General features: G+C 41.4%; 1 long non-coding RNA gene across 2 annotated transcripts; it reads right to left on the bottom strand.

Annotated features, from left to right (window-relative positions):
- Positions 1 to 8,551: 8,551 nt before the first annotated feature.
- On the bottom strand, positions 8,552 to 17,427 carry LOC137847719 (uncharacterized). 2 transcript variants are annotated; one of them, XR_011091042.1, is made up of 5 exons: positions 17,307 to 17,427; positions 16,294 to 16,339; positions 14,588 to 14,772; positions 14,206 to 14,314; positions 8,552 to 9,267 (listed from the first exon to the last, which is right to left on the bottom strand). It is a non-coding gene; the product is annotated as an uncharacterized lncRNA (long non-coding RNA). The 2 variants fall into 2 exon arrangements; XR_011091043.1 differs by lacking the exon at positions 17,307 to 17,427 and adding an exon at positions 17,272 to 17,290.
- Positions 17,428 to 19,183: the final 1,756 nt, after the last annotated feature.

The raw sequence follows: 19,183 nt of genomic DNA, 5'->3' as shown, positions 1-19,183 counted from the left end.
TGTCAACATCAGCGATGGCAAGAAAGATGATGTAATAGGTAGTGGAAAATTGTGCCGACATTCACTAGGACCTACCTCAGTGTTAAAGTGTACATTTGGACAAACATTTGAAATCATGAAAAAACAAAACACAAAACATGCATATCCAGGGATGTCTGCCTCTGGTAAGGACTATGGCATGCATTAATTCTCCTAACAATTTTTAGAGGCCTACATCTGAATTGAGCAATAATGAAGAGATTTTCTGTAAATAGTTTATGAATTTTATGTAAACTGTTTCCTTCCATGGGGAGTAATGTTGACGGAAACTGTTGCGAAGAAGAAGAAAAATTGCCTTGAAACAGATGAGACCTGATGATTGGAAAGATTTTGCAAGCAGGACAAATATGACCAAACTGTATTTCAAAGCTTGCAGTACCTGCATGCAGATCTAAAGCTCTCTCTGCAACAAAACCCATCCCTACTAGTTCTTTTTGGGACCACAGGGTTGTTTCCATTCCCACCTTCATTGCTCTGAGGATAAACCCCATATAAGCCTTTTAGTAAGCAGTCAGGGAGCTGTCTGCTTCTGCATCCATTCTGTGTTCAGCTGAGGTTCCACCGAAGCCACCCCAAGAAGACAAACTCCTGCCCCACTCTCTGACACCAGTGTTAATGGCCCCTGCTCTGGGTCTGGAGCGAGTCTGTGATTCCTGGGAATCCCCAGATCCCTTTCAACACTGCAGCTGACTATTCACATCCATGCTTGATGTTGGGGAATGTGATTTTGCCTCCTTCACGTCTCCAGTCTAGACTTCCTTAGTGATCTGATTTTTATTCCCCACCAACACAGTCTGAAACAGAGTTTTACTGAGTTTTGCATACCTCATTCTGATAGATACTGGCAAACCCCAAAAGATCGCTAAACATGTAGCACTGAATATAGCACACAAACAGCAACAAGCCACACAGATACTGAGACAGTTCTGCAGCTGCTCTGAGGCTAAGTGTGATGTTGTCCATCATTGATGGCCAAAATAACCATTCTCACCTTGCGCCTGTACCTTCACATTTCCTTTACTTCTGGCTGCAAGTCCTCTGGCTAAGGCAAATTTAGTAAAATTAAAAGGTGAATTTCAAATCCACGATGTTTTGGAGCCAGATGTTTTGTTCTGCTATGTTCAGCAGAGGGCAGCTGCAACTTGTGTTCAAACTTTTTGTCACCTTTAGGTATCTACAGGTATAATAAATCTGTATCAGATATATATCTCTCTACATCTATCTATACAGATACCTAGATATAGGTACAGGTAGGTATCTACTTCTAGGCTCTAAATGGCAATGCTCCATTTAGAGAGCTCCATTCAAATACCATGAATATCTCTATCCAATACTTTTCAGGTACAAACACACAAAATAAAGCACAGAGCTAAAAATGCATCCATGCCACATGAAAATTTATGTATGATTTCATCTAGACTTTCCCATATGACTCTAACACAATATCACAAACCCCTGGGAAAAAGCTTATTTAAGAAATATGGGTTAAGTATGTAGATTATTATTAATATTTAATGTATTGAGTATGTTATTATATATTTATAAGGAATCAGCTAAAGTACATAATGATACATACCATGAATATATAATGCAATTGCCATTTTTTGCTACAACTACAGTTAATCAAGTTTGACAATGTAACGAGAATTTCGTGTATATGTGGAGTTTTAACAAATATTGAGTAAAACAGCAGGCTTGAGCCTGCTAATTTACTGAGCCTATTGATTTACTTAAAAGAGTTTGTCTAATTAAATCAGAGACATGGAAATTGGGTGAAGATACAGGGAAGATGAGCCCTACCAATCTCTGCATATGAATGCAGCGATGCATATTTCAGTAATTTTGCATGTGATACAGAGGGGACATGTCTGAAACAGTGCTGGCACTGAGGAGGGGGGCAGAGCCCTGAAAGCTTTTCAGACTCAGCTGGCCTTCGGCACATATCACATCTCTTTGCAGAGCTCGTCCAATTTGTGTGCCCAGGGTTTGAAGGCAGCAGCTGTGCTCTGACACTTAACTATGCCAGGGTTGGGTTGGAGCTAACTTTCCTTTCACAGAGTAGCGTGCCCTGTGTTAATTCAATGACTCTGCCCTGTGCTTTTACCAATCTTTAATCCCTCCTGACAGTGGGTTCAGTTTCACGGTGGAGTGGCTTTGCACATCTGTGCAGGCCCTGAGGCCTGCTGGATACCTGCTGCCCGTCCCCACTTTGCACCAGGCCAGGGTTGCCGTGTCCCTTTCCTTGCCTGTCCCGCAGGCACCTGAGGTCCTCCCGGCCAGGCCCTGCCACCTGCTTACAGCACCAGCATAGTTTGCTCATGTGTATACAGGGATGGGCAGTGCTGAGCTAAAGGCCTAATGCCACTGGCGGGAGGTTGTCTGAAGTCACAGCAAGGCAAAATGTTCCGGTTGTATTGACAGAAAGCCAAGGGTCAGCACTGAAGAGCAGTCACTCTCCTGCTCCCTGGTCCTGCTGTGAGGAGCACACAGGGGACGGGGGAGAGCAGCTCCAGCCCCATCTGCGAGACAGATGCCAGGGCTGGGCAGGGACTGTGAGGCCAAGCCTCCCGCTTCTGGCTTGTTCCCCAAGTGCAAGTGCAAGCAGAGCACCACGACGAGCTGAGACCATGCAGTAAGATAGCTCGGCAGGTCCTCTGGAGGATGTTCTGCAGGGCAGAGCGAGGCACCACAAACCTGGTCACCACAGAAAGGCCCTGTCACTCAGATCTGCAGAAGCACAGCCCCTCCTGGTGGGACTGTGGGCCCAACCATGGGCAGACAGCTGCTTAATGTGCCACCCTATAGCTCCTAAAGGTTCGTTCCTTTGACTTGATGTCTTAAGCAGTTCTCCGTGGCATGTTTAAAGAGGCCTCTGCACTGCAGCAGCCTGACCGAGGGGAGCGGGTTTCCCTCTGGTTCAGCTGTAAGGCACAACTTACACGTTGCCCCACTTGCTTTGCCTTGCTGTGAATGGAGGAAAGTCAAAAGCACATTGCTCTGCCAGGGGTGGCTCCTCCCAGAGTCCTCCCCAGACAGCGCCCAGCCCAGGATTTCAAAATGGTTAAAGACCAGAAAAACCTTTCTCCCACTAGTTAGAAATATTGCCTAACTAGTCTTTATGTAGAGCCGTGACAGGCAAAATAAACTATGTTGGTGAAAAGGACGTCTTTGTCTGGTGTGATTCCCGCTCCCCCAGTTTAAATTAATCAAGAATAAGCTGCTCCTGATTGAGGTCTGCCCTTACTAGTGCAGTGCACAGACTTCCACCAGTGGCTGACATCAGAGCATTTATTTCTGACAGGCAAAAAAAATAAAATAAATAATAAAATAAAATAAAATAAAATAAAATAAAATAAAATAAAATAAAATAAAATAAAATAAAATAAAATAAAATAAAATAAAATAAAATAAAATAAAATAAAATAAAATAAAATAAAAGACTTCCTTCACTGTGTTCCTGCTCGCTCCAAATCTAGCTGGCATCAAAACTCACCTCGATGCTCAGCTTGTCCAGAGGCAGAAGCAGGCCCATGGGTAGCTGCAGCAGGCTGGCCAGCCAGGAAGGGGACAGGAGGGGGGCTCCAGCCCAGACGGGCTACCAGATCAGCAGCTGCTGCAGAATTTAATATCCTTTTATAGCAGGGAGATCGTGGGAACGCTTGCTCCTCATAGGCCATGGAGCCCTTAGCTTAAAAAGCTGCCCTCCCTGGGGACTACATGCCACGTAATATCCCAAATATTACTGTGAGTCTGCTCAGGTTTCTGCCACAGCCAAAATCAGCGTGTTTTCCTTTGCTTTGTACGGGGACCTGTAAACACCCCCCCTGTTCTGGAGCTTGGGAACCATGACTTGGAGTCACACAAGGTGAGAAAGCCTGCAATAGTGAGGGCTACAGCCCTCAGGCCTGGTGAAGGACAAGGGGCACCCAGAACAGGGGGAGAAGCATGCTAAGAGCGCACACCACAGGGCATGGAGCAGGCTCTGGTGCTTGCTGGGGTCACCACCTACACAGCAGCCTTCCTACCAAGAGATGGTTTATGTCTGCTGTCACAGGCCCTACTACTACCAGCAGTGCCAGATTCTGCAAGAGGAAGTTGGTCAAGGCTGGGGCTATGTACAGTGAAAACAAAAGTCAGGGCACGGAGCCATCAGAAAGGTTTGGTAGCAGTAACAGTACTGGAAACAACCAGTAAGGTTGTTTCCACGGCCTGCGTATGAAGCTATCTATAGCATCTGGGGAGCCACAGAGGGCATTTTTTATCAACACTGCAGGATGTGTGCTGCCTGGCCATACACTTCAAGCCATATAGAGAGACATACACAAAAATAAAGAAAAGTCCAGTGATCGTGTTGGAAAACCTCATCCAGACACATCTCTGGCAGGATCTTGCCCTTGGCTGCACCATCAGAAGGATGCTGGGCAGGCAGCACTGCCCGGGGGCTGCTGATCTGTAACGTGTGAGCACAAAGGCTGGTGTGCAAATGTGCTCAGTTCTTCCAAAACTTCTGATTTTCTTTAGATTATCTTCATATTATTTACAGAAACATCCCCCACTCATCTATGGACCTTGCAGTTCAGTATTTTAAGTCTTACCAGCAAAAAATTAGTGTGTTGAAGCAGCACTGAATAACTTGTTTTGGTAAAAAAATAGGCCAGGAGGGTCCTTAAGAGTACACCAAACTGTCCTGAGGCAGGATAAGCTGTCCCTGTGTCATTCTTGGCTTAGTCTGACCTGATGTGAAAGGACAGCCTCACTGAAAACTCCACAGCTTCCCCAGGGCAATAGGTTTACAGAGATGCCTTTCAGGGCAATACTCCTCCAAAATAAGTTTGAAGTTGAATAAGGTTTTTATGGAAATGTTATAATAAGCAGTAAAAAGGCTGGGCTCAAGATTAAAACGTAGTTTTGTAAAGTGAGCCTGTTTTTGTAAGGCATGGTCATGATTTAAAGAAAGTTGCTAAATGGGCAGCACAACACCAAACAAATATAGCTCTGTGCTTAGGAAAACCTTCAAATTACCCAAGGGCAACATGCAATTTTAGCAGCGTTCCAGCATATTTGGCTTTCCAGGCAGCATAAGCACCACTCCTTTTCCACAAACACCGAGGTGATGAACAGTGAAAAGCTGTGTCTTGATTTCTCTTCTGTCATTTTCCTGCCAAGTCATCCCTTTTGCTGATTCCCCATAAAATGGTCACAGGGGTAAGGCAGAGCCTGTGTAACGTGTGCTGTATCAAAGGGGACGAGGGGAGAGATCCGGATGAAATTCAGCGACGGCTCTTGCAGAATTAGCTTCATGAAGGCCTCCAGGCTATCTCACAAGGGTATTTGAACTCTGTCACTGCTAGCTCACAAAGTGGTTGTTTAGCAGGACACAGGGCAGCCTCCTGGTCCTTGATAACAGGAGCCCAGTTGTCACCACAACTGTGTTAACACTATGAGTTAACACAGAAGCCACCTTTGCATGAATACACGGCTGCCAAAACACAAGCTTCTCTATATAGACACATCTCCCTCCTTTCCCTTGCGAGCTTAACATAAACAGCCTAATCTGGCAAGTCGAGCGCAATGTCCTCACCACAAACCTTTCCCCTCCCAGGCACATTTTGAAATTCTCAGATTGCTGCTGCAGATTGTTCTCATCTAGATTTTCTCTTCCTTGACGAACTTCTCATTTTTGTTGAGACAGAGCTTCTTCCTTTCTTGGGATCCTGCGCATTCTCCAGCAATAGTAATTATTTTTATCCTGTCCCTAAGTACAGGGTCTGTACCTACCAAAGTACATTTTAAAGGGTGGTCACACACTTCAGTGGTCAAGCAAGGTGTTTTGCCAGTGCTTCAGAAACTAAGGTAGTGTGGGATTTTTGCTGCCCTTGGTGGTGCAACTTGAAAGCCTCTGGACATTTTCACGGTCAGTGCCCAGGGAAGGTGCTGTGTGGGCAGTCGTCACTCAGAGCATGTGACTGGTTTGGAAAAACCCACCAACATGAGTTTTTCCTGTTTCACAAAGCAACAGGTCATTGATTTTTATTGAATTCAGAAACTAATTGGACAAACAGAGACAAGTAACACAAACTTTAGAACAGTGTGTTGAAAGTGTAATTCCATAGTGTACTGCTATCACTCGGTAGAGTGATTTAGTAGTCATTTAGTATAGAGATAGTGACACTTACTCAGTTTCACCCTGCGATTGCTGAAAGTTAGAGGAACTGCTTAAATGGTGACTACTTGCAATAGCAAACCGAGAACTTTTCAGGACTGCAGTATTTAACACTAACCAAAACAGACCAATATTCTCATTCAACAGATGAATTTCAGAGATGTTTCGTGTTTTAGATGCTCCAGTTGGATCTGCTTACCTGCGGGTTCTTTCTCTTTTTCATGTCCCAACAACGTATCTTCTACCTCATCAGTGGCACCAAAATCAGTTACCAATGTCAGAGTTCTTCTTGAGCTGTCCACAATAGCTCTTACTTTGCAAGTCCTTCACCCTCTACCACAAGGGAACCCCAAACAGAATGGCTAAGGACTCACTACAAAGCTGAAATGTATTTTTCTGGGGACACTACTGTTTCAAAGGGATATTTCATTTTTGATACTGGCTTCCACTAAGAGCAGAGTATTTAACTTCTTCAGCTCCTTTTAGGTTGTCTTTTACTTTGCTATGGGGCACTGAACACAGAGCAAGGAAGCCTGTTATTACGTTTCACATACATACTTCAGATGTTCCTCCAATGTCCAATTTACTTGTTAGTCATTTTTTTTCATAGCATGTAATTGTTCCATTTAGAAATTTCCTCTAGATGAAAAGCCCATAAATAAATATGTACATACTTAGCAACAGTTCTCCAAAGTGGTTCTATCATGTCTGCCAGCAGCTATGTACAAGAGATTAAAGTTGCTGTGAAAGCCTTAATGATGATGTTTAAAACCTCAGTCCTCAGATCCTATTGAAAGGATGCATTTAACTCCCCTCGTTCAACCAGCTACTTCAAAGCTATTCTTCTAGAACAGGAGTTGAAGACATTGTTTGTGAACAATCAGTGATAGGGGCATCCAGCTGACATATATTTGTCAGCTGAGCCAACATCACCGAGCTTTGAGTGCTGATGAGGATTATGTAAGGCATTAATTTTATAAATACAGTCTTGACAGGCAGGCAGAATAAAGGAGTGGGTCTGTTGTACCACACCACTGCTGGAACATCAAAAGGTTGTGGCAATGTAGCTGTTCCACATAATTAATGCAAGCCCTTATAGCCAAGACATTTTACACCCTCAAGGACATGTTAAAGTCACTGAAGTAATTAATTGCTTATTTAGGTTCAGCCTCAGCAATGTAAAGCTGTGGTTAATGCAAAATTGTTACAGGTGGGAAGTAATCTGACGGACAGCTTTTGTAGCTATGCTTACATTTTACATTTCACATACAAGTTTACATGCATTTGAACTTCAGTTTTTAAAGGGATTTTAAGTCATTACCTATGAATTTTTTGTCTATCAACTTATCATTCATTATTTTCTAGTCAGAAGACATGGTAACTGCAAAAATGTGAAAGGCAATGCAGTCTAGTGTTAACCACACAAGTCAGTCAGGATCAAAACAGCCACTCCACAGGCACACTCAATGCCCACCACCTGCTTGTTTGATGTTGAGTTGGATGTTAAGAATGGCAAATCATGTATGCAGAGTTGGTTATTAACACATATTTTTGTCAACTTAAAAAAGATTAAGGATTCCAAAGCAGTCAAAAAATTCTGTTTATGCCAGAGAGGTGTAAGCAGTTTGCTGGCTTGAGAAACAGTGGGAGTTAGTGGGAAACAAATACGCCTTCTGCAGTTTTTAGAAAAGGGAAACTCTGCTGTCAACATTCAGTCTGAGAAAGATGCTGCTATTTAGCCAGGAAAAAAAAAAAAGTTTTAGAAGAACTGGGGCCCAAGGGGAAATGTAAAACACATATTAACAAGCCATATAGGCATAGTAGCTGACAGATCAACAAACAACAACAACAACAACAACAAAAAAAAAACAACAAAAACAAACAAACAAAAAAAGAATTAGCTGCTTTTGCCCTATAAAACATGGTTAAATTACTTGCACTGAGAAATCAACTAGTTTTTCCACAGAATATGATTTTTCACTGTTGTGTCATGACTTCTGGTTCTCTACCCTGTTATTCTTTAGAATTGAGAACACGGTGACAGGCAGTGAAACTCAGGAGCCACAGCTCAAGATTTTGCAAGTATAGATTTGCTCCAGGATAATCAAATGCAGTGTTCCTCACGCAGCCAGAAAAGTATCAATACTGGGTCTGTCTGCCAGCAGAGACTTACTTAGAGCAGCTTATTTTGAGCATAATGCCATGTATCAAAACACCACACACTCATTAATATCCCATGAAGATGGTATTTCAGATAAAAACACTTTGGCTAACAATCCACCGCATATGTATAGAAGGTACCCAGGAGAACCATGAAATTCATTTAGTGATGCCACACAACTTTGAAAGTCCAGTATATTGAATAAAATAATTTTATTTACTTGATTTTATTTTTTTAACAAAGTTTATGGAATCTGAAAGTAGACGATAAAAGGTAATTTTTAACTGAGATTTAATATGGGAATATTCTCTACCCAAAAATATGTCAGACATCAAGATCATAAAGAACTCCAAGGTTCTGTGCTATACTGTATGATATGTAAACAGATTTTGAAAATACTTTCCCATTATATATTTTGACACAGTATGCACAAATTTAAAAAAATAAAATAAAAATGAAGTTTAATTGCCTCAAGGGATTTCTTAGACATAAAGCCATTTGAAGAGCCAATTACAGTCTGTGGTTACAAGCATCTACATAATCAAAATATCCCCTTTTTCATAATGCAGAGTAACCTGCTGAAGATAATCCCCTATCAAAGTGATGCCAGCAACACAGATCTGATTGCATGACTCCAGCACTTAAAAGAGCACGTTGGTTATACATGGCTTTTAACCTTGGGCTACAATTATGCTACCAGAACTAAATTCAAGTGTAAATCAGTCATGTAGAGATGTCTGTGTCGTCTGAACACTGTTTAGAGTCCTTGTTTTCCAGATCTGGTGAAAATGGTGAAGGCGCTCTGAGGTTCTTGTGCTTACATTCAGGGCAGGATGAACTTTGCAGATGCCAGATTCTCCAATTAACGACAAGCCACAGATCCCAAAGTAGGCATGTAAAGCATCTGAAAGGAGGACAGAATATGAAAAATAGAATTGTGTGTCTTTCAGTTGTAGCAGTCAAGTATTCTGGGTTTCAGCCCCCCTGAATAATCACAGCCAAGGAAAACACACAGCTGTTACATTTTAAATTTGGTATTTTCCACAGTAAAACAATTTCTGCTTAAACCTGCCAGCATGAACCGACGGTCTACGATCTCTAAGACTAGAATCATTTTTATTTTATAACAATTCTTGCCCATTACTATACTTCCGAGTGCTCAGGCCAAACAGCAAAGAGTTTCAGGAGCTGGAAATAATTTCCTTCAAGACAGCAAATGTTTTTTCCCCAAATATGAAAGACTTTTTTGGCTATGTGGTGGACTGATGACTAAAGAAATACTAATAGCTGACAGACAGCAAGACTTAGAAGTGCAGACTTACCTATCTTCCCTGCTTCCTGAGCAAATATCCTAAGAACAGGAATTCATTAAGTGGCTTGATCAGCTGTAACAGATGACTAACAGCTGTTCTTTCCCCTGCTCCACTCTGCTCCTGATGCCTGCCTTACACAGGGACTAAAGCTTGCTGAACCTCCATGACATACAGCAACTCAGGAAACATATAAGCAAGTGTAAGCGGACAGTTTTCTGACATTTTAGTGAATGAAACTGCTTTGCAGAAGGGTTCAATATACACCAGTGTTAGTGCAAAAACAGGAAAGGAGAATGCACCTGTACTTGGGCCAGCTGGGAAGTAGAGAAGTGAACCTCCCCACCCTGTGCAACAGCAAGTCATTAGACTGGAATATCTGACGAAGAAATCACAGACTAAATTTGGAGAGTATTAACAAATTAATGTGTACGTTACAAATTCTCAACATGCAGTAATCTTTTACTAACGTGTAAGTGAAGTCGTATCTGACTAAAAGGATAGGAGGGCCTCTGGGAGAACAGATTTACAAAAAGGGGGAAAAAAACTGAGCTGCCGCCCACCCGTGGGGGACCCGTGCTGGAGCAGTTTGCTCCTGGGGGATGGATGGATGGATGGACGCCGTGGGACGGAGCCGTGTGGGAGCAGTGCTTGAAGAGCTGCTGCCTGTGGGCAGCCCCCCAGGCTCAGCTGGGGAAGGACGGCATCCCTGGGAGGGACCCAATGGGGAGCAGGGGCAGAGAGGGACCGTGAGGGAGCGGCAGAGACGAAGAGTCAGGGACTGACTGCAGGCCCCATTCCCCTGAGCTGCTCAGGGGAAGGTGATGGGAGAGGGTGGAAGGGGAGGGTGGTTTTAGTTTCTTTCCCTTTTTTCTCACTTCTCTAGATTGTTAGCTATACGTAATAAATGTTATTAATCTCCCTGTGCTGAGTCAGTTTTGCCTGTGATGATAATTGTTGAATGATCTTCCTGTCCTATTCTCAACCCCTAAGACCTTTGCATCGTATTTTCTTCCCCTCTCCCTTTGTGGAGGGGTAGTCAGATAGCAGTTGTGGTAGAACTCAGCTGCCCAGCTGACTAAAAACACTGCAGTTAGGCAAGGTGAACTCAGCTTCAGGAGGTAATAAATGCACTGAAAATCATATACAAACCTAGTTACCTGTACATGGTGAGTTTAGCTATGAAGTTCAACTGTTCTGCAAACCCATACCAACTTAACACTCACATTCTAGAAAAACACATTTATGGAGTCTATGTACTACTCTGTTACAAGCTATGAAAGAACACATTTTTTCACTGCTGAAATACACTTGCCCAAATGGTTCATGAGCAACTCACAAGCATAGAAAACAACAAAGTGTATGCACTATGGCAGCAAAAACTCACTTTAGCATTTTACATTTAGTAATTGCACACATTTACAACTTCTTGCTCTTTTTTTTATTAATGTTAAATCTTTTCATCCTTCTCTTGCAACACGTGTAATTCATACATGCTTCCATTTCTTTTCTACTGCCTATCATTTACAGATAACAAACAAGATGCATAACAGTTGCTGCATGACTTCCTGGGGCATACAGCGGTGCATCTAGCAGCTTAAAAAAAAAGTTTATAGGTTTATTAAATCCAGTAGTGATTTATGCTCAAGTTAAAAAAAATATGTTTATGTATATGTTCTAGCAAAATGTTGCAGTTTAACCTGAGTAGGCAGCTAAGCATCACATGGCTTCTCCCTCTCTTTCCCTCCTCCACCTCCAGCAGAATGGGAGAAGAGGAAAAGAAGAGCAAAAGTGAGAAAACTCCCTGGCTGATATAAAAATTTCAACTGGTAATGCATAGGTGCGTGTTCCTGTAAAGCAAAACAAGGCACTCACTTAGTACCTCCCATCAGGAGGCAGGTGTTCAGCCACTTCAGGAAAACAGGGCTCATCATACATAAGGGTTGCTTGGGAAAACAAACACCTGAAATGCCACAGTCTTCCCTTCCTCATTCCCCCAGCTTTTATTGCTGAGTATGATGCCATATGGTAAGGGATAGTGTGAGAAACAGAGAAGACCTTGTTGCTGCTGTGTAAACACTTTCTGGCAATATCTAAAACACTGATGTCTTATCAGGACTGTGTTGGTCACAAATCCAAAGCACAGCATCATACGGGCTACTGCTAAGAAAATTAACTTTATCAAAGCCACCAGACCCAGTACAAAAAAGGAAAAGTTCTGTAGAACTGTAGGATTTGGGGGTTTAATGTTTGTTTCAAGTGGCATTAACCTCAGATAGCAAATCTAATTACTAAGAATGAAACTTTCAAAAAAGAAAATATCACTTTCATCTGCCTCATATGGACATGTTCAAATAAGTTTATCAGACAGTTGTAAATAAAGAACTGAGCAAATACAGTAGGTATGCAATTCTGTTTTGAACTATGAATCTCCCTAGAAAGCCAGTGTCCATATCCCCTTTATACAACAGTAATAATGCTACTACAGTGATATCCAGAAGATTCATGAGATAAAAACCTTTCCTTGGCACATTCTCACATTCTTACTACTTACTTACTGGATGTTATATCACATCTGAGTTTTGTAACAAAAACAAATTGAAGCCACTATTACCAAACACTTAGAAACTCTAAAGAGTGAGTTATTTCATACTGACCCTCACCAGATGTATTCACATGTTTGCAAGATAACTCATACCATTCTCATTACCTTCTCATTTTGAATTTACTTTAAGTCAACGTGAGTGTGTACACTTAACCACCAGCACGCTTTTGACAACAACAGAGCTGCACAGATGCTTCATGTTAGCAAAGTGTGAAATCTTAATTGTGGCAGACATACAACATTCAGAAAGACAGCTTCCCTTCCAGTTTCTAGACTGAACTTGTAGGAAGCTTAACTGTGCACATATGACATTGAAATTACAAATCCATAGAAAAAAATTTTGCATTGCTGCATTTATAGTCATTCTTCAGATTAAAGATGCAGTTAGCTTTTTTTTCTTTCCTTCAAAACTTGAACACAGACTTACAGTCACTAGTTGCCTGAGGAAAGAATCCTGTAATAAACCACCTATCACAAAAGTGCATATCTTCCCCTGCCCCTGAAAAATTCCTGCAGCACTTAAATTCAGTGGTACCAAACATAATACCACCCCAAAAAATCCAGGAAGATAGACAATTTTATAAGACATGTGTTGTATGAATTGTCAGAGCAAACTAGAAAAAAAGTCTGGAATAGTAGCAAAGTTTCTGTATGTTCATAGAACAACCTAGTTAATCACTACTCTACTTTAACCCTTGTGTTGCATTTCTGTGACCAGCCAGGACATTCAAGTGGTAGCTTATTCAAAAGGACATTCAAAAGGAGCTTACTCTCATGAGAAAATGTAAGAGATAGCAAAAGCTTGTTATATAGGAAACAGCAGTGTTCAAGCAGGAACATCACACAAATCAGAGCAAAACAGCTTTATAAGAAGTCTTGCCTTTTTCAAGTATCTCAATCACAGCTATGTTAAAAGCTGGTTTAAGGAACTTTGCACATGACTGGCATTTTAAGCAGGTACGTTCTTCTTAGCCTGCTAAGTAAATGGTTCATCAACATAAACAGAAATATTTTCTCCAAGTGATACTGACTATTTACCTACTGTAGGAAAAATATATTTAGTCCTCAGGAAACATAAGCAGGTTTTCAGGGATACAGGGGGAACATATCTATCACATACATTGTCTTGGTCTACCACAACAAATTCTCAACTGTTGCTCAAAGTGAAGTGAAGTGAAGTGAGGAAAGGATGAAATATCTGCACAGATTCAAAACGGTCTCATCCTTTATTACGTCTACATTTTTCTCTTGTTTACTGAGTTTACAGGCTGTTTATCTTCCCTGTACAAAATGCCACTCAGCAACATTACTGGCCCAACTTTTACAACTTTGCAATACCTTTGTTGCACTCTAGCATCTTGCAAAATTATTTCAAATGAGAAGATTTTTTATCTTTTCAAGCTTTTTGTTATTTCAAATTACACAACTGCAAGATGATAACAATAATTGACTTTCAGATATGCTACTTCTTTCTGAGTCACTATAATATATAAATCATAACAATTTATGCTTCAAGTTGATTAAATACATCAATGACTTCTGCATAAGCTTAAGGGATTCCCTTATTAAGAAAGCGAATGGTCTGAAATATTTTAATCAAAACATTTATGGAGATACCCATTGTACAATGCATTCCTTAATTGGAACAGTTAAACACATTCAGAAAGGCTTGTCCAGCTCTGAACAGAGAGTGATACTCTTTCAGTGTTAGTCTAAACAATAGCTCACTTGCTCAGTGGTTCAACAAGAAAAAAAATACACCCCCTGTCTTTCTTTTAAATCATGAAAATTCCACTATATATTTTTTTAATTTACTTTTTGAAAGAGACTGGGGAAAAAACTTCCCTTACACCTCTCAAATATCTGACTGCTGGAAACATACTTCTAGCTTTTAACACACTTGCATGATTTTGAAAAGTAAATATACCTGGATGGCTATCTGGCCACTTGGCAAATCCACCAACAAGGCGATCTTGAGTTGACAGGATGTAATTTCGGTTTTTCTCAAAATTTGTGTATTGGAATACGTTCAACAGCTGAAAAGAAGAAGGTAGACTGTTACAGTAATATACTAAACCTTAGTGTATTTTTAATACTAAAATACAGTGCCTACCTATGTAGATAAGCAGTGCAATAGAGCACTAAGCTGGTAAACCTCCAAATCCTGTGTTCTTGCGTGATATAAAACCTTTACAGTATTCTGTGAATATTTACACACTGATGCCAAAGGTGTAACTCTTTGAAATGGTATGATGTTTAAGGAAACCAAGACAAAACAGTAACTATCCTGTGGCTGTTTTGTACACTACCTTCAATGTGGCGCCCACCCAAAAGGAATAGCAAGTGTCTACGGGTTTGTTGGGTCGTCCATGGTAGCCATTCTGTTGTCTCATTATACACCACCTTCTTATTCTGTTCAGTTCTTTTTCTGAAAAAACTTCTTCCAATTTACCCATCAAACACAGAGATGCAATACCACAAAATGTAGAGCCACCTGTGAAGAAATGGTTGTTAATGAGCACTTTTTCAGGGAAGCCTGTTCAGTCAGAACTTCAATTAGAGTAGTGACAATTTCATCAATAGATTTCTGCAAGTATGAAAGCATCTTTTACATCTAAAATCCAAACAAATAAAAATACTTCAGTACATATATTGAGGAAACAAACAAATGAATAAACAATTCTTGCACAAATAAACCTGAATTCATTTTACTGAATTTGGAGGCTTTCAATGCTGCATAATTTACATTACACAGCAGCCTGGGGATGAGTAAAAGCAGCAGCAAACATTTCTTCATGTTAAACTTACACAAGAAAGCCATTGAGAAGCTAGCAACTGAACTGAAGCAGAAATGCCAAATGCAATTTCAGATACAATGCCCAAGAGAAGAAAACCAGAAGTGTCTGATGATCAGAAAGCCCCAGAAGTATTAGGAAAAAATTAAGGCATGGTTAATATGATGAAAAGACTGCTGGATTCTCATGGTTGTCACCAACACAAATTATGTTTCTACAAAATTTTTTGTTGTCAAGGCATCTGTAAGCAATTGGAAGAGAAATTCACGTTGTTTGTGCATCATTGCTATCACTTTTTAAAACCCACTAAAACTCATTCTGAGCCTATAATCTGCAATGATAAAGTTACAGCCCGGGGAAAGAACGTAGGAGAGATGTTGATATATGACTCAGGGCTCAAAGTTCTTTATACAACTCCGGTGCTAGAAGACCACAGGCAACTATAAGGTTATCTTCTTTCTAATGCTGAAATGCAGGAAGGGTAACTGAAATAATGCTATGTGTTATCAGCATTCTACAGTAATTTAGTTAAGTATGTTGGGATATAGTTTAAGTTTTTCAACGTTTTCCTTCCTGCAGGAAGAACACAGTTGGAATACTTCAGAATTTCAACTCCAAGGATAAAACTAACAAACATCTGAGAGATTTAGTATCAGTCACATAAAAGTAAGAACTTTCTTTGTCAGGAAGAGACCAACTACTTCATAGCATAGAAAAATACTTTGCTTAAAAACATCAGTCTCTTGGAAATTCCTATCTTCGAAGTTACCTCTTTTTTACAAAAGTGTGTGTCTTCAAGATTTGAGCCTCCAACGGGTGGTGCAGTCTGTCAGGGGAAATGCTTCTAGGTTTAACTAAGAGGTGCTGAAACTGGAGATTATCAGGTGCATTGCATAAAATCTCATGCAGGTAAATGCACAGAGTAGCAATGGTACACGATGAAAAGGTTTGCTCTGTCATCAAGACATCAGATCTAACATCTTTCAACAAAACATTCATGAGGTAAAAATATCAGAGCTGGTATATCAAGTGTCTATCTGGTCTGATATTAAGCAGAAACTAAGAGAAGAAGGAAGATAGTATGGTGAGGCATGTTCTAGATTTGTTCCTCCTCATCCCACTTTGTTAAAATTAGAAAAAGGAAAGGCATGACATACCCTGAACTTGTTACAGCATTTCACAATTCCAGCCTTAAAAAGAGAGTATTTTAACATTCTTACCATGAGATTCCAGTCCAGCTCCTTGTGCCAAGCCATTATCATAGGACTGAAGAAAAAAAATGTACAAACCAGTTACTTCAGAGCCAAATCACTTTAACAGACATTGCTATTTCTCAGTTTACTAGCAAAATTATCAGACTATAATGACCATCTAAAAATAGTTAAATTCTGAACCTATGCCTCAAGAAAATTCTTGGCACAATATTGTTAACTGATCAGCTTCGTTTCAGTACAATTAAAGACAGCTTTTATGACTTTTTACCTCATTTTAGTTAAGTGTCTAGAAATAGGTAAATATTTCTTTGCCAAAAAGGGAAAGCATATGATGCAGATAGATATCCATTTTCCTTTTTTGTAATGAAAAAGCTTCATTTTTTCTTTAATGCTCATGTAATTCCAAACAAAATTAAACATATAAATGAAATCTGTCTCAAAACCTCATTAACATACTAAAAAACAAAATGCAGGTTAATACTGTATACACAACACTGAAGTATAAGAAATGTTTTAGTTAGGAGCAAGAACACCAGGCTGAAGTGAGGGGAGACCAGAAGCAGCAACATAAAAAGGCATGCTATTTTACTGAACTTAATCTATCCTGTAAAATATGATTGTTAAAAAATAATTCACAATGCTCTAAAATCACTTTGTTAAGTGAAAGAAGAATCAGGAGCTTCACTCTGACAAACAAAGCAGCAGAAATATTATAGTACAGATCTGTTATGAGCAAGAATCTAAGAATGGGTAATATTGTAAATGTAAGAATAACAATCTCTCTTCACTACAAATTCACTAAAGGATTCTGCATGATAAGGAACAAGAGAACACAGTGTGTTATTCATAAAATGGAACTACTACTATTAAAAAGAAGATCAATATTCCTCTAAACAATTGCTTAAGCCAAGAAAAGTTGGGTAACCAAAAGGTGATTTTGTTGCATAATTCTCGAAAACCCCAGGAGGTGTCATCTTGAATTACCTTACGTAATCACCTTAGACTAATCACCTTATTACCTTAGTCTTTCCCCAAATGTTCTTGTGCTCAGTCTCAATTTCCAGCTAAGTGAAAACTTCTCAGCTAACTTGTTCTCAGTTAGCTGAGAACAAGTCTCACACGGCATCCTGGTTGTTTCTGCTGTGTACACATTGGCTGTGCTGTGGTGTGACTCTCCTGCCAGCCAGACAGTGGTTCAGTTCAGGAGACGAGTGCAGGATGCAAAAGTAGTGCAAACAAAATTGTCTTGGTAGTGACTTTGAGCATGGCTGCTGAAGGCAGTGAAGGCATTGCCAGGATGTCCTGAGCTCTTTGGGTCAGGTCTGTACTGCTTCAAAAAAGTGCAGGACCCTGATCACAGCCCAAATGCTGTCAGAGAAATGCAGGATTTTTCCAGCTAACTGAAAACTTTGCTCATCTTTGAATTGCACTGATAATTAATGCAGATGAGTGCATGGGAGAGTGCTGGGTAGTCCTGGTTAAATGAACGAGTGCGTTCAACCTCGGGGAGGTGGCAGAACAGGGGTGACAGCCCCTGCTCCCCTCCAGTTTCAGCTGCAGCTCCCAGCCAGGCCCCCCGGCTGAGGGTGGGAGTGAGCTCTGCAGGATGGGCTGAGCCACCTTCATTCTTTACAGGGACTCCTTGGTGTAAAAGAAACCCCTTGCTAGCACAAGCGGTGTCCAGCTGATGCATGCGTGTCTCTGGAAGCAAAGCAGACGAGCAGGGCCGACACCTGTGGCCACGCTGGTCTGACCATTCCCTTCCGCAGAGGCCAAGAGCAGGAGGCCCTTCTGGCCGTGGCTTCTGCTCTTACTTCTTTAACTTACCAGTGATCCCTAACTGTTCTCCTTTTCTCTCAGCAGCTCAGTGCTAATGCAGCTTTTGGCACATGTCTTAACATGGTGGTGGAGTAGGAGGAGGTGGTAATTAAAATCCTGCTCTAAAGTACCCTGAAGCCAGAGCAAACAGACACAAGCGAGTTAATGCCTTAACGATCTGTCAGGGGATTGAAGAGTCACCCACATGTCCTGACCGTAAAAGCAGCTGGCTTTTACGGGGATGCCCCTGCGGGGCTGCGGGGAGACTGGAGCCAACGCGTGCCCCAGGTCTGCCTGCCCTAATGTCAGCCTTTGCTGGCACCACACCACTGGCATGTGGAGCAGGGCGGTTTTCCTGGCCCAAGGCAAAGTCCCTGACACTCCTGAAGGCAGCAGCAGAGCCAAACTGGCTTCATTCTGGTCTGCGGAGGAGAGTTTGCTCATTTGGACCCAAGCTGACCACGTCCAGTGTCGGCAATGAGCAATGCGCTAATGCAGTAAAGGGCTTCTTAAAAGCAACATCCTTTAAAGCCTGCCTGTAACATTTGGGGATAATAGCGGAGATTTGGGGATGACATTTTTACTCACAAGCTCACAGATGGCTGCAGAAAACCCGGTGGGGAGGCGGACAGCCCAGCACATCCCTGCCAGCCTGTTCTGCCCCCTCGCTGGTTAGGTGGCGCGTTTCGGCCTGGATACACACAGCGCCCATCATAGCGAGAGCACCCATCTACTTGGATGAATTTGGTTCTAAACGAAATGTGAAATCAAATTTTTTAAGTGTGTTCTCTAAATAACGTTCTTTGTAGTGCTGGCTACGCGAAAAGATCACCTCTGGCTCCGTAACTCCAGAGTGAAATTTTCCGTTCCGACCTCACGGCCAGGCTGCTGAAGCCGCCATGAACGACCAGAACCCAAGCGAGCCTGATTTCAAGCCCGTTTTCCTGACTGACACAAAGTGCGGCTCTGAGAGCAGAAGTGAACTTCTTCTCCTTGCGTCTGGCCTCTCAGGCAGGCTATGCAGTAACGCGTGGGTCAGGGTGAGGGCTTGCTGAGTGGGCAGCGTCTGGAGGTTGCT

This window comes from Anas acuta, chromosome Z, assembly GCF_963932015.1.
Source record: "Anas acuta chromosome Z, bAnaAcu1.1, whole genome shotgun sequence".
Lineage (NCBI taxonomy): Eukaryota > Metazoa > Chordata > Aves > Anseriformes > Anatidae > Anas > Anas acuta.
The sequence above is the reverse complement of the archived record's forward strand: the minus strand, read 5'-3'. Positions and strand labels throughout refer to the sequence as shown.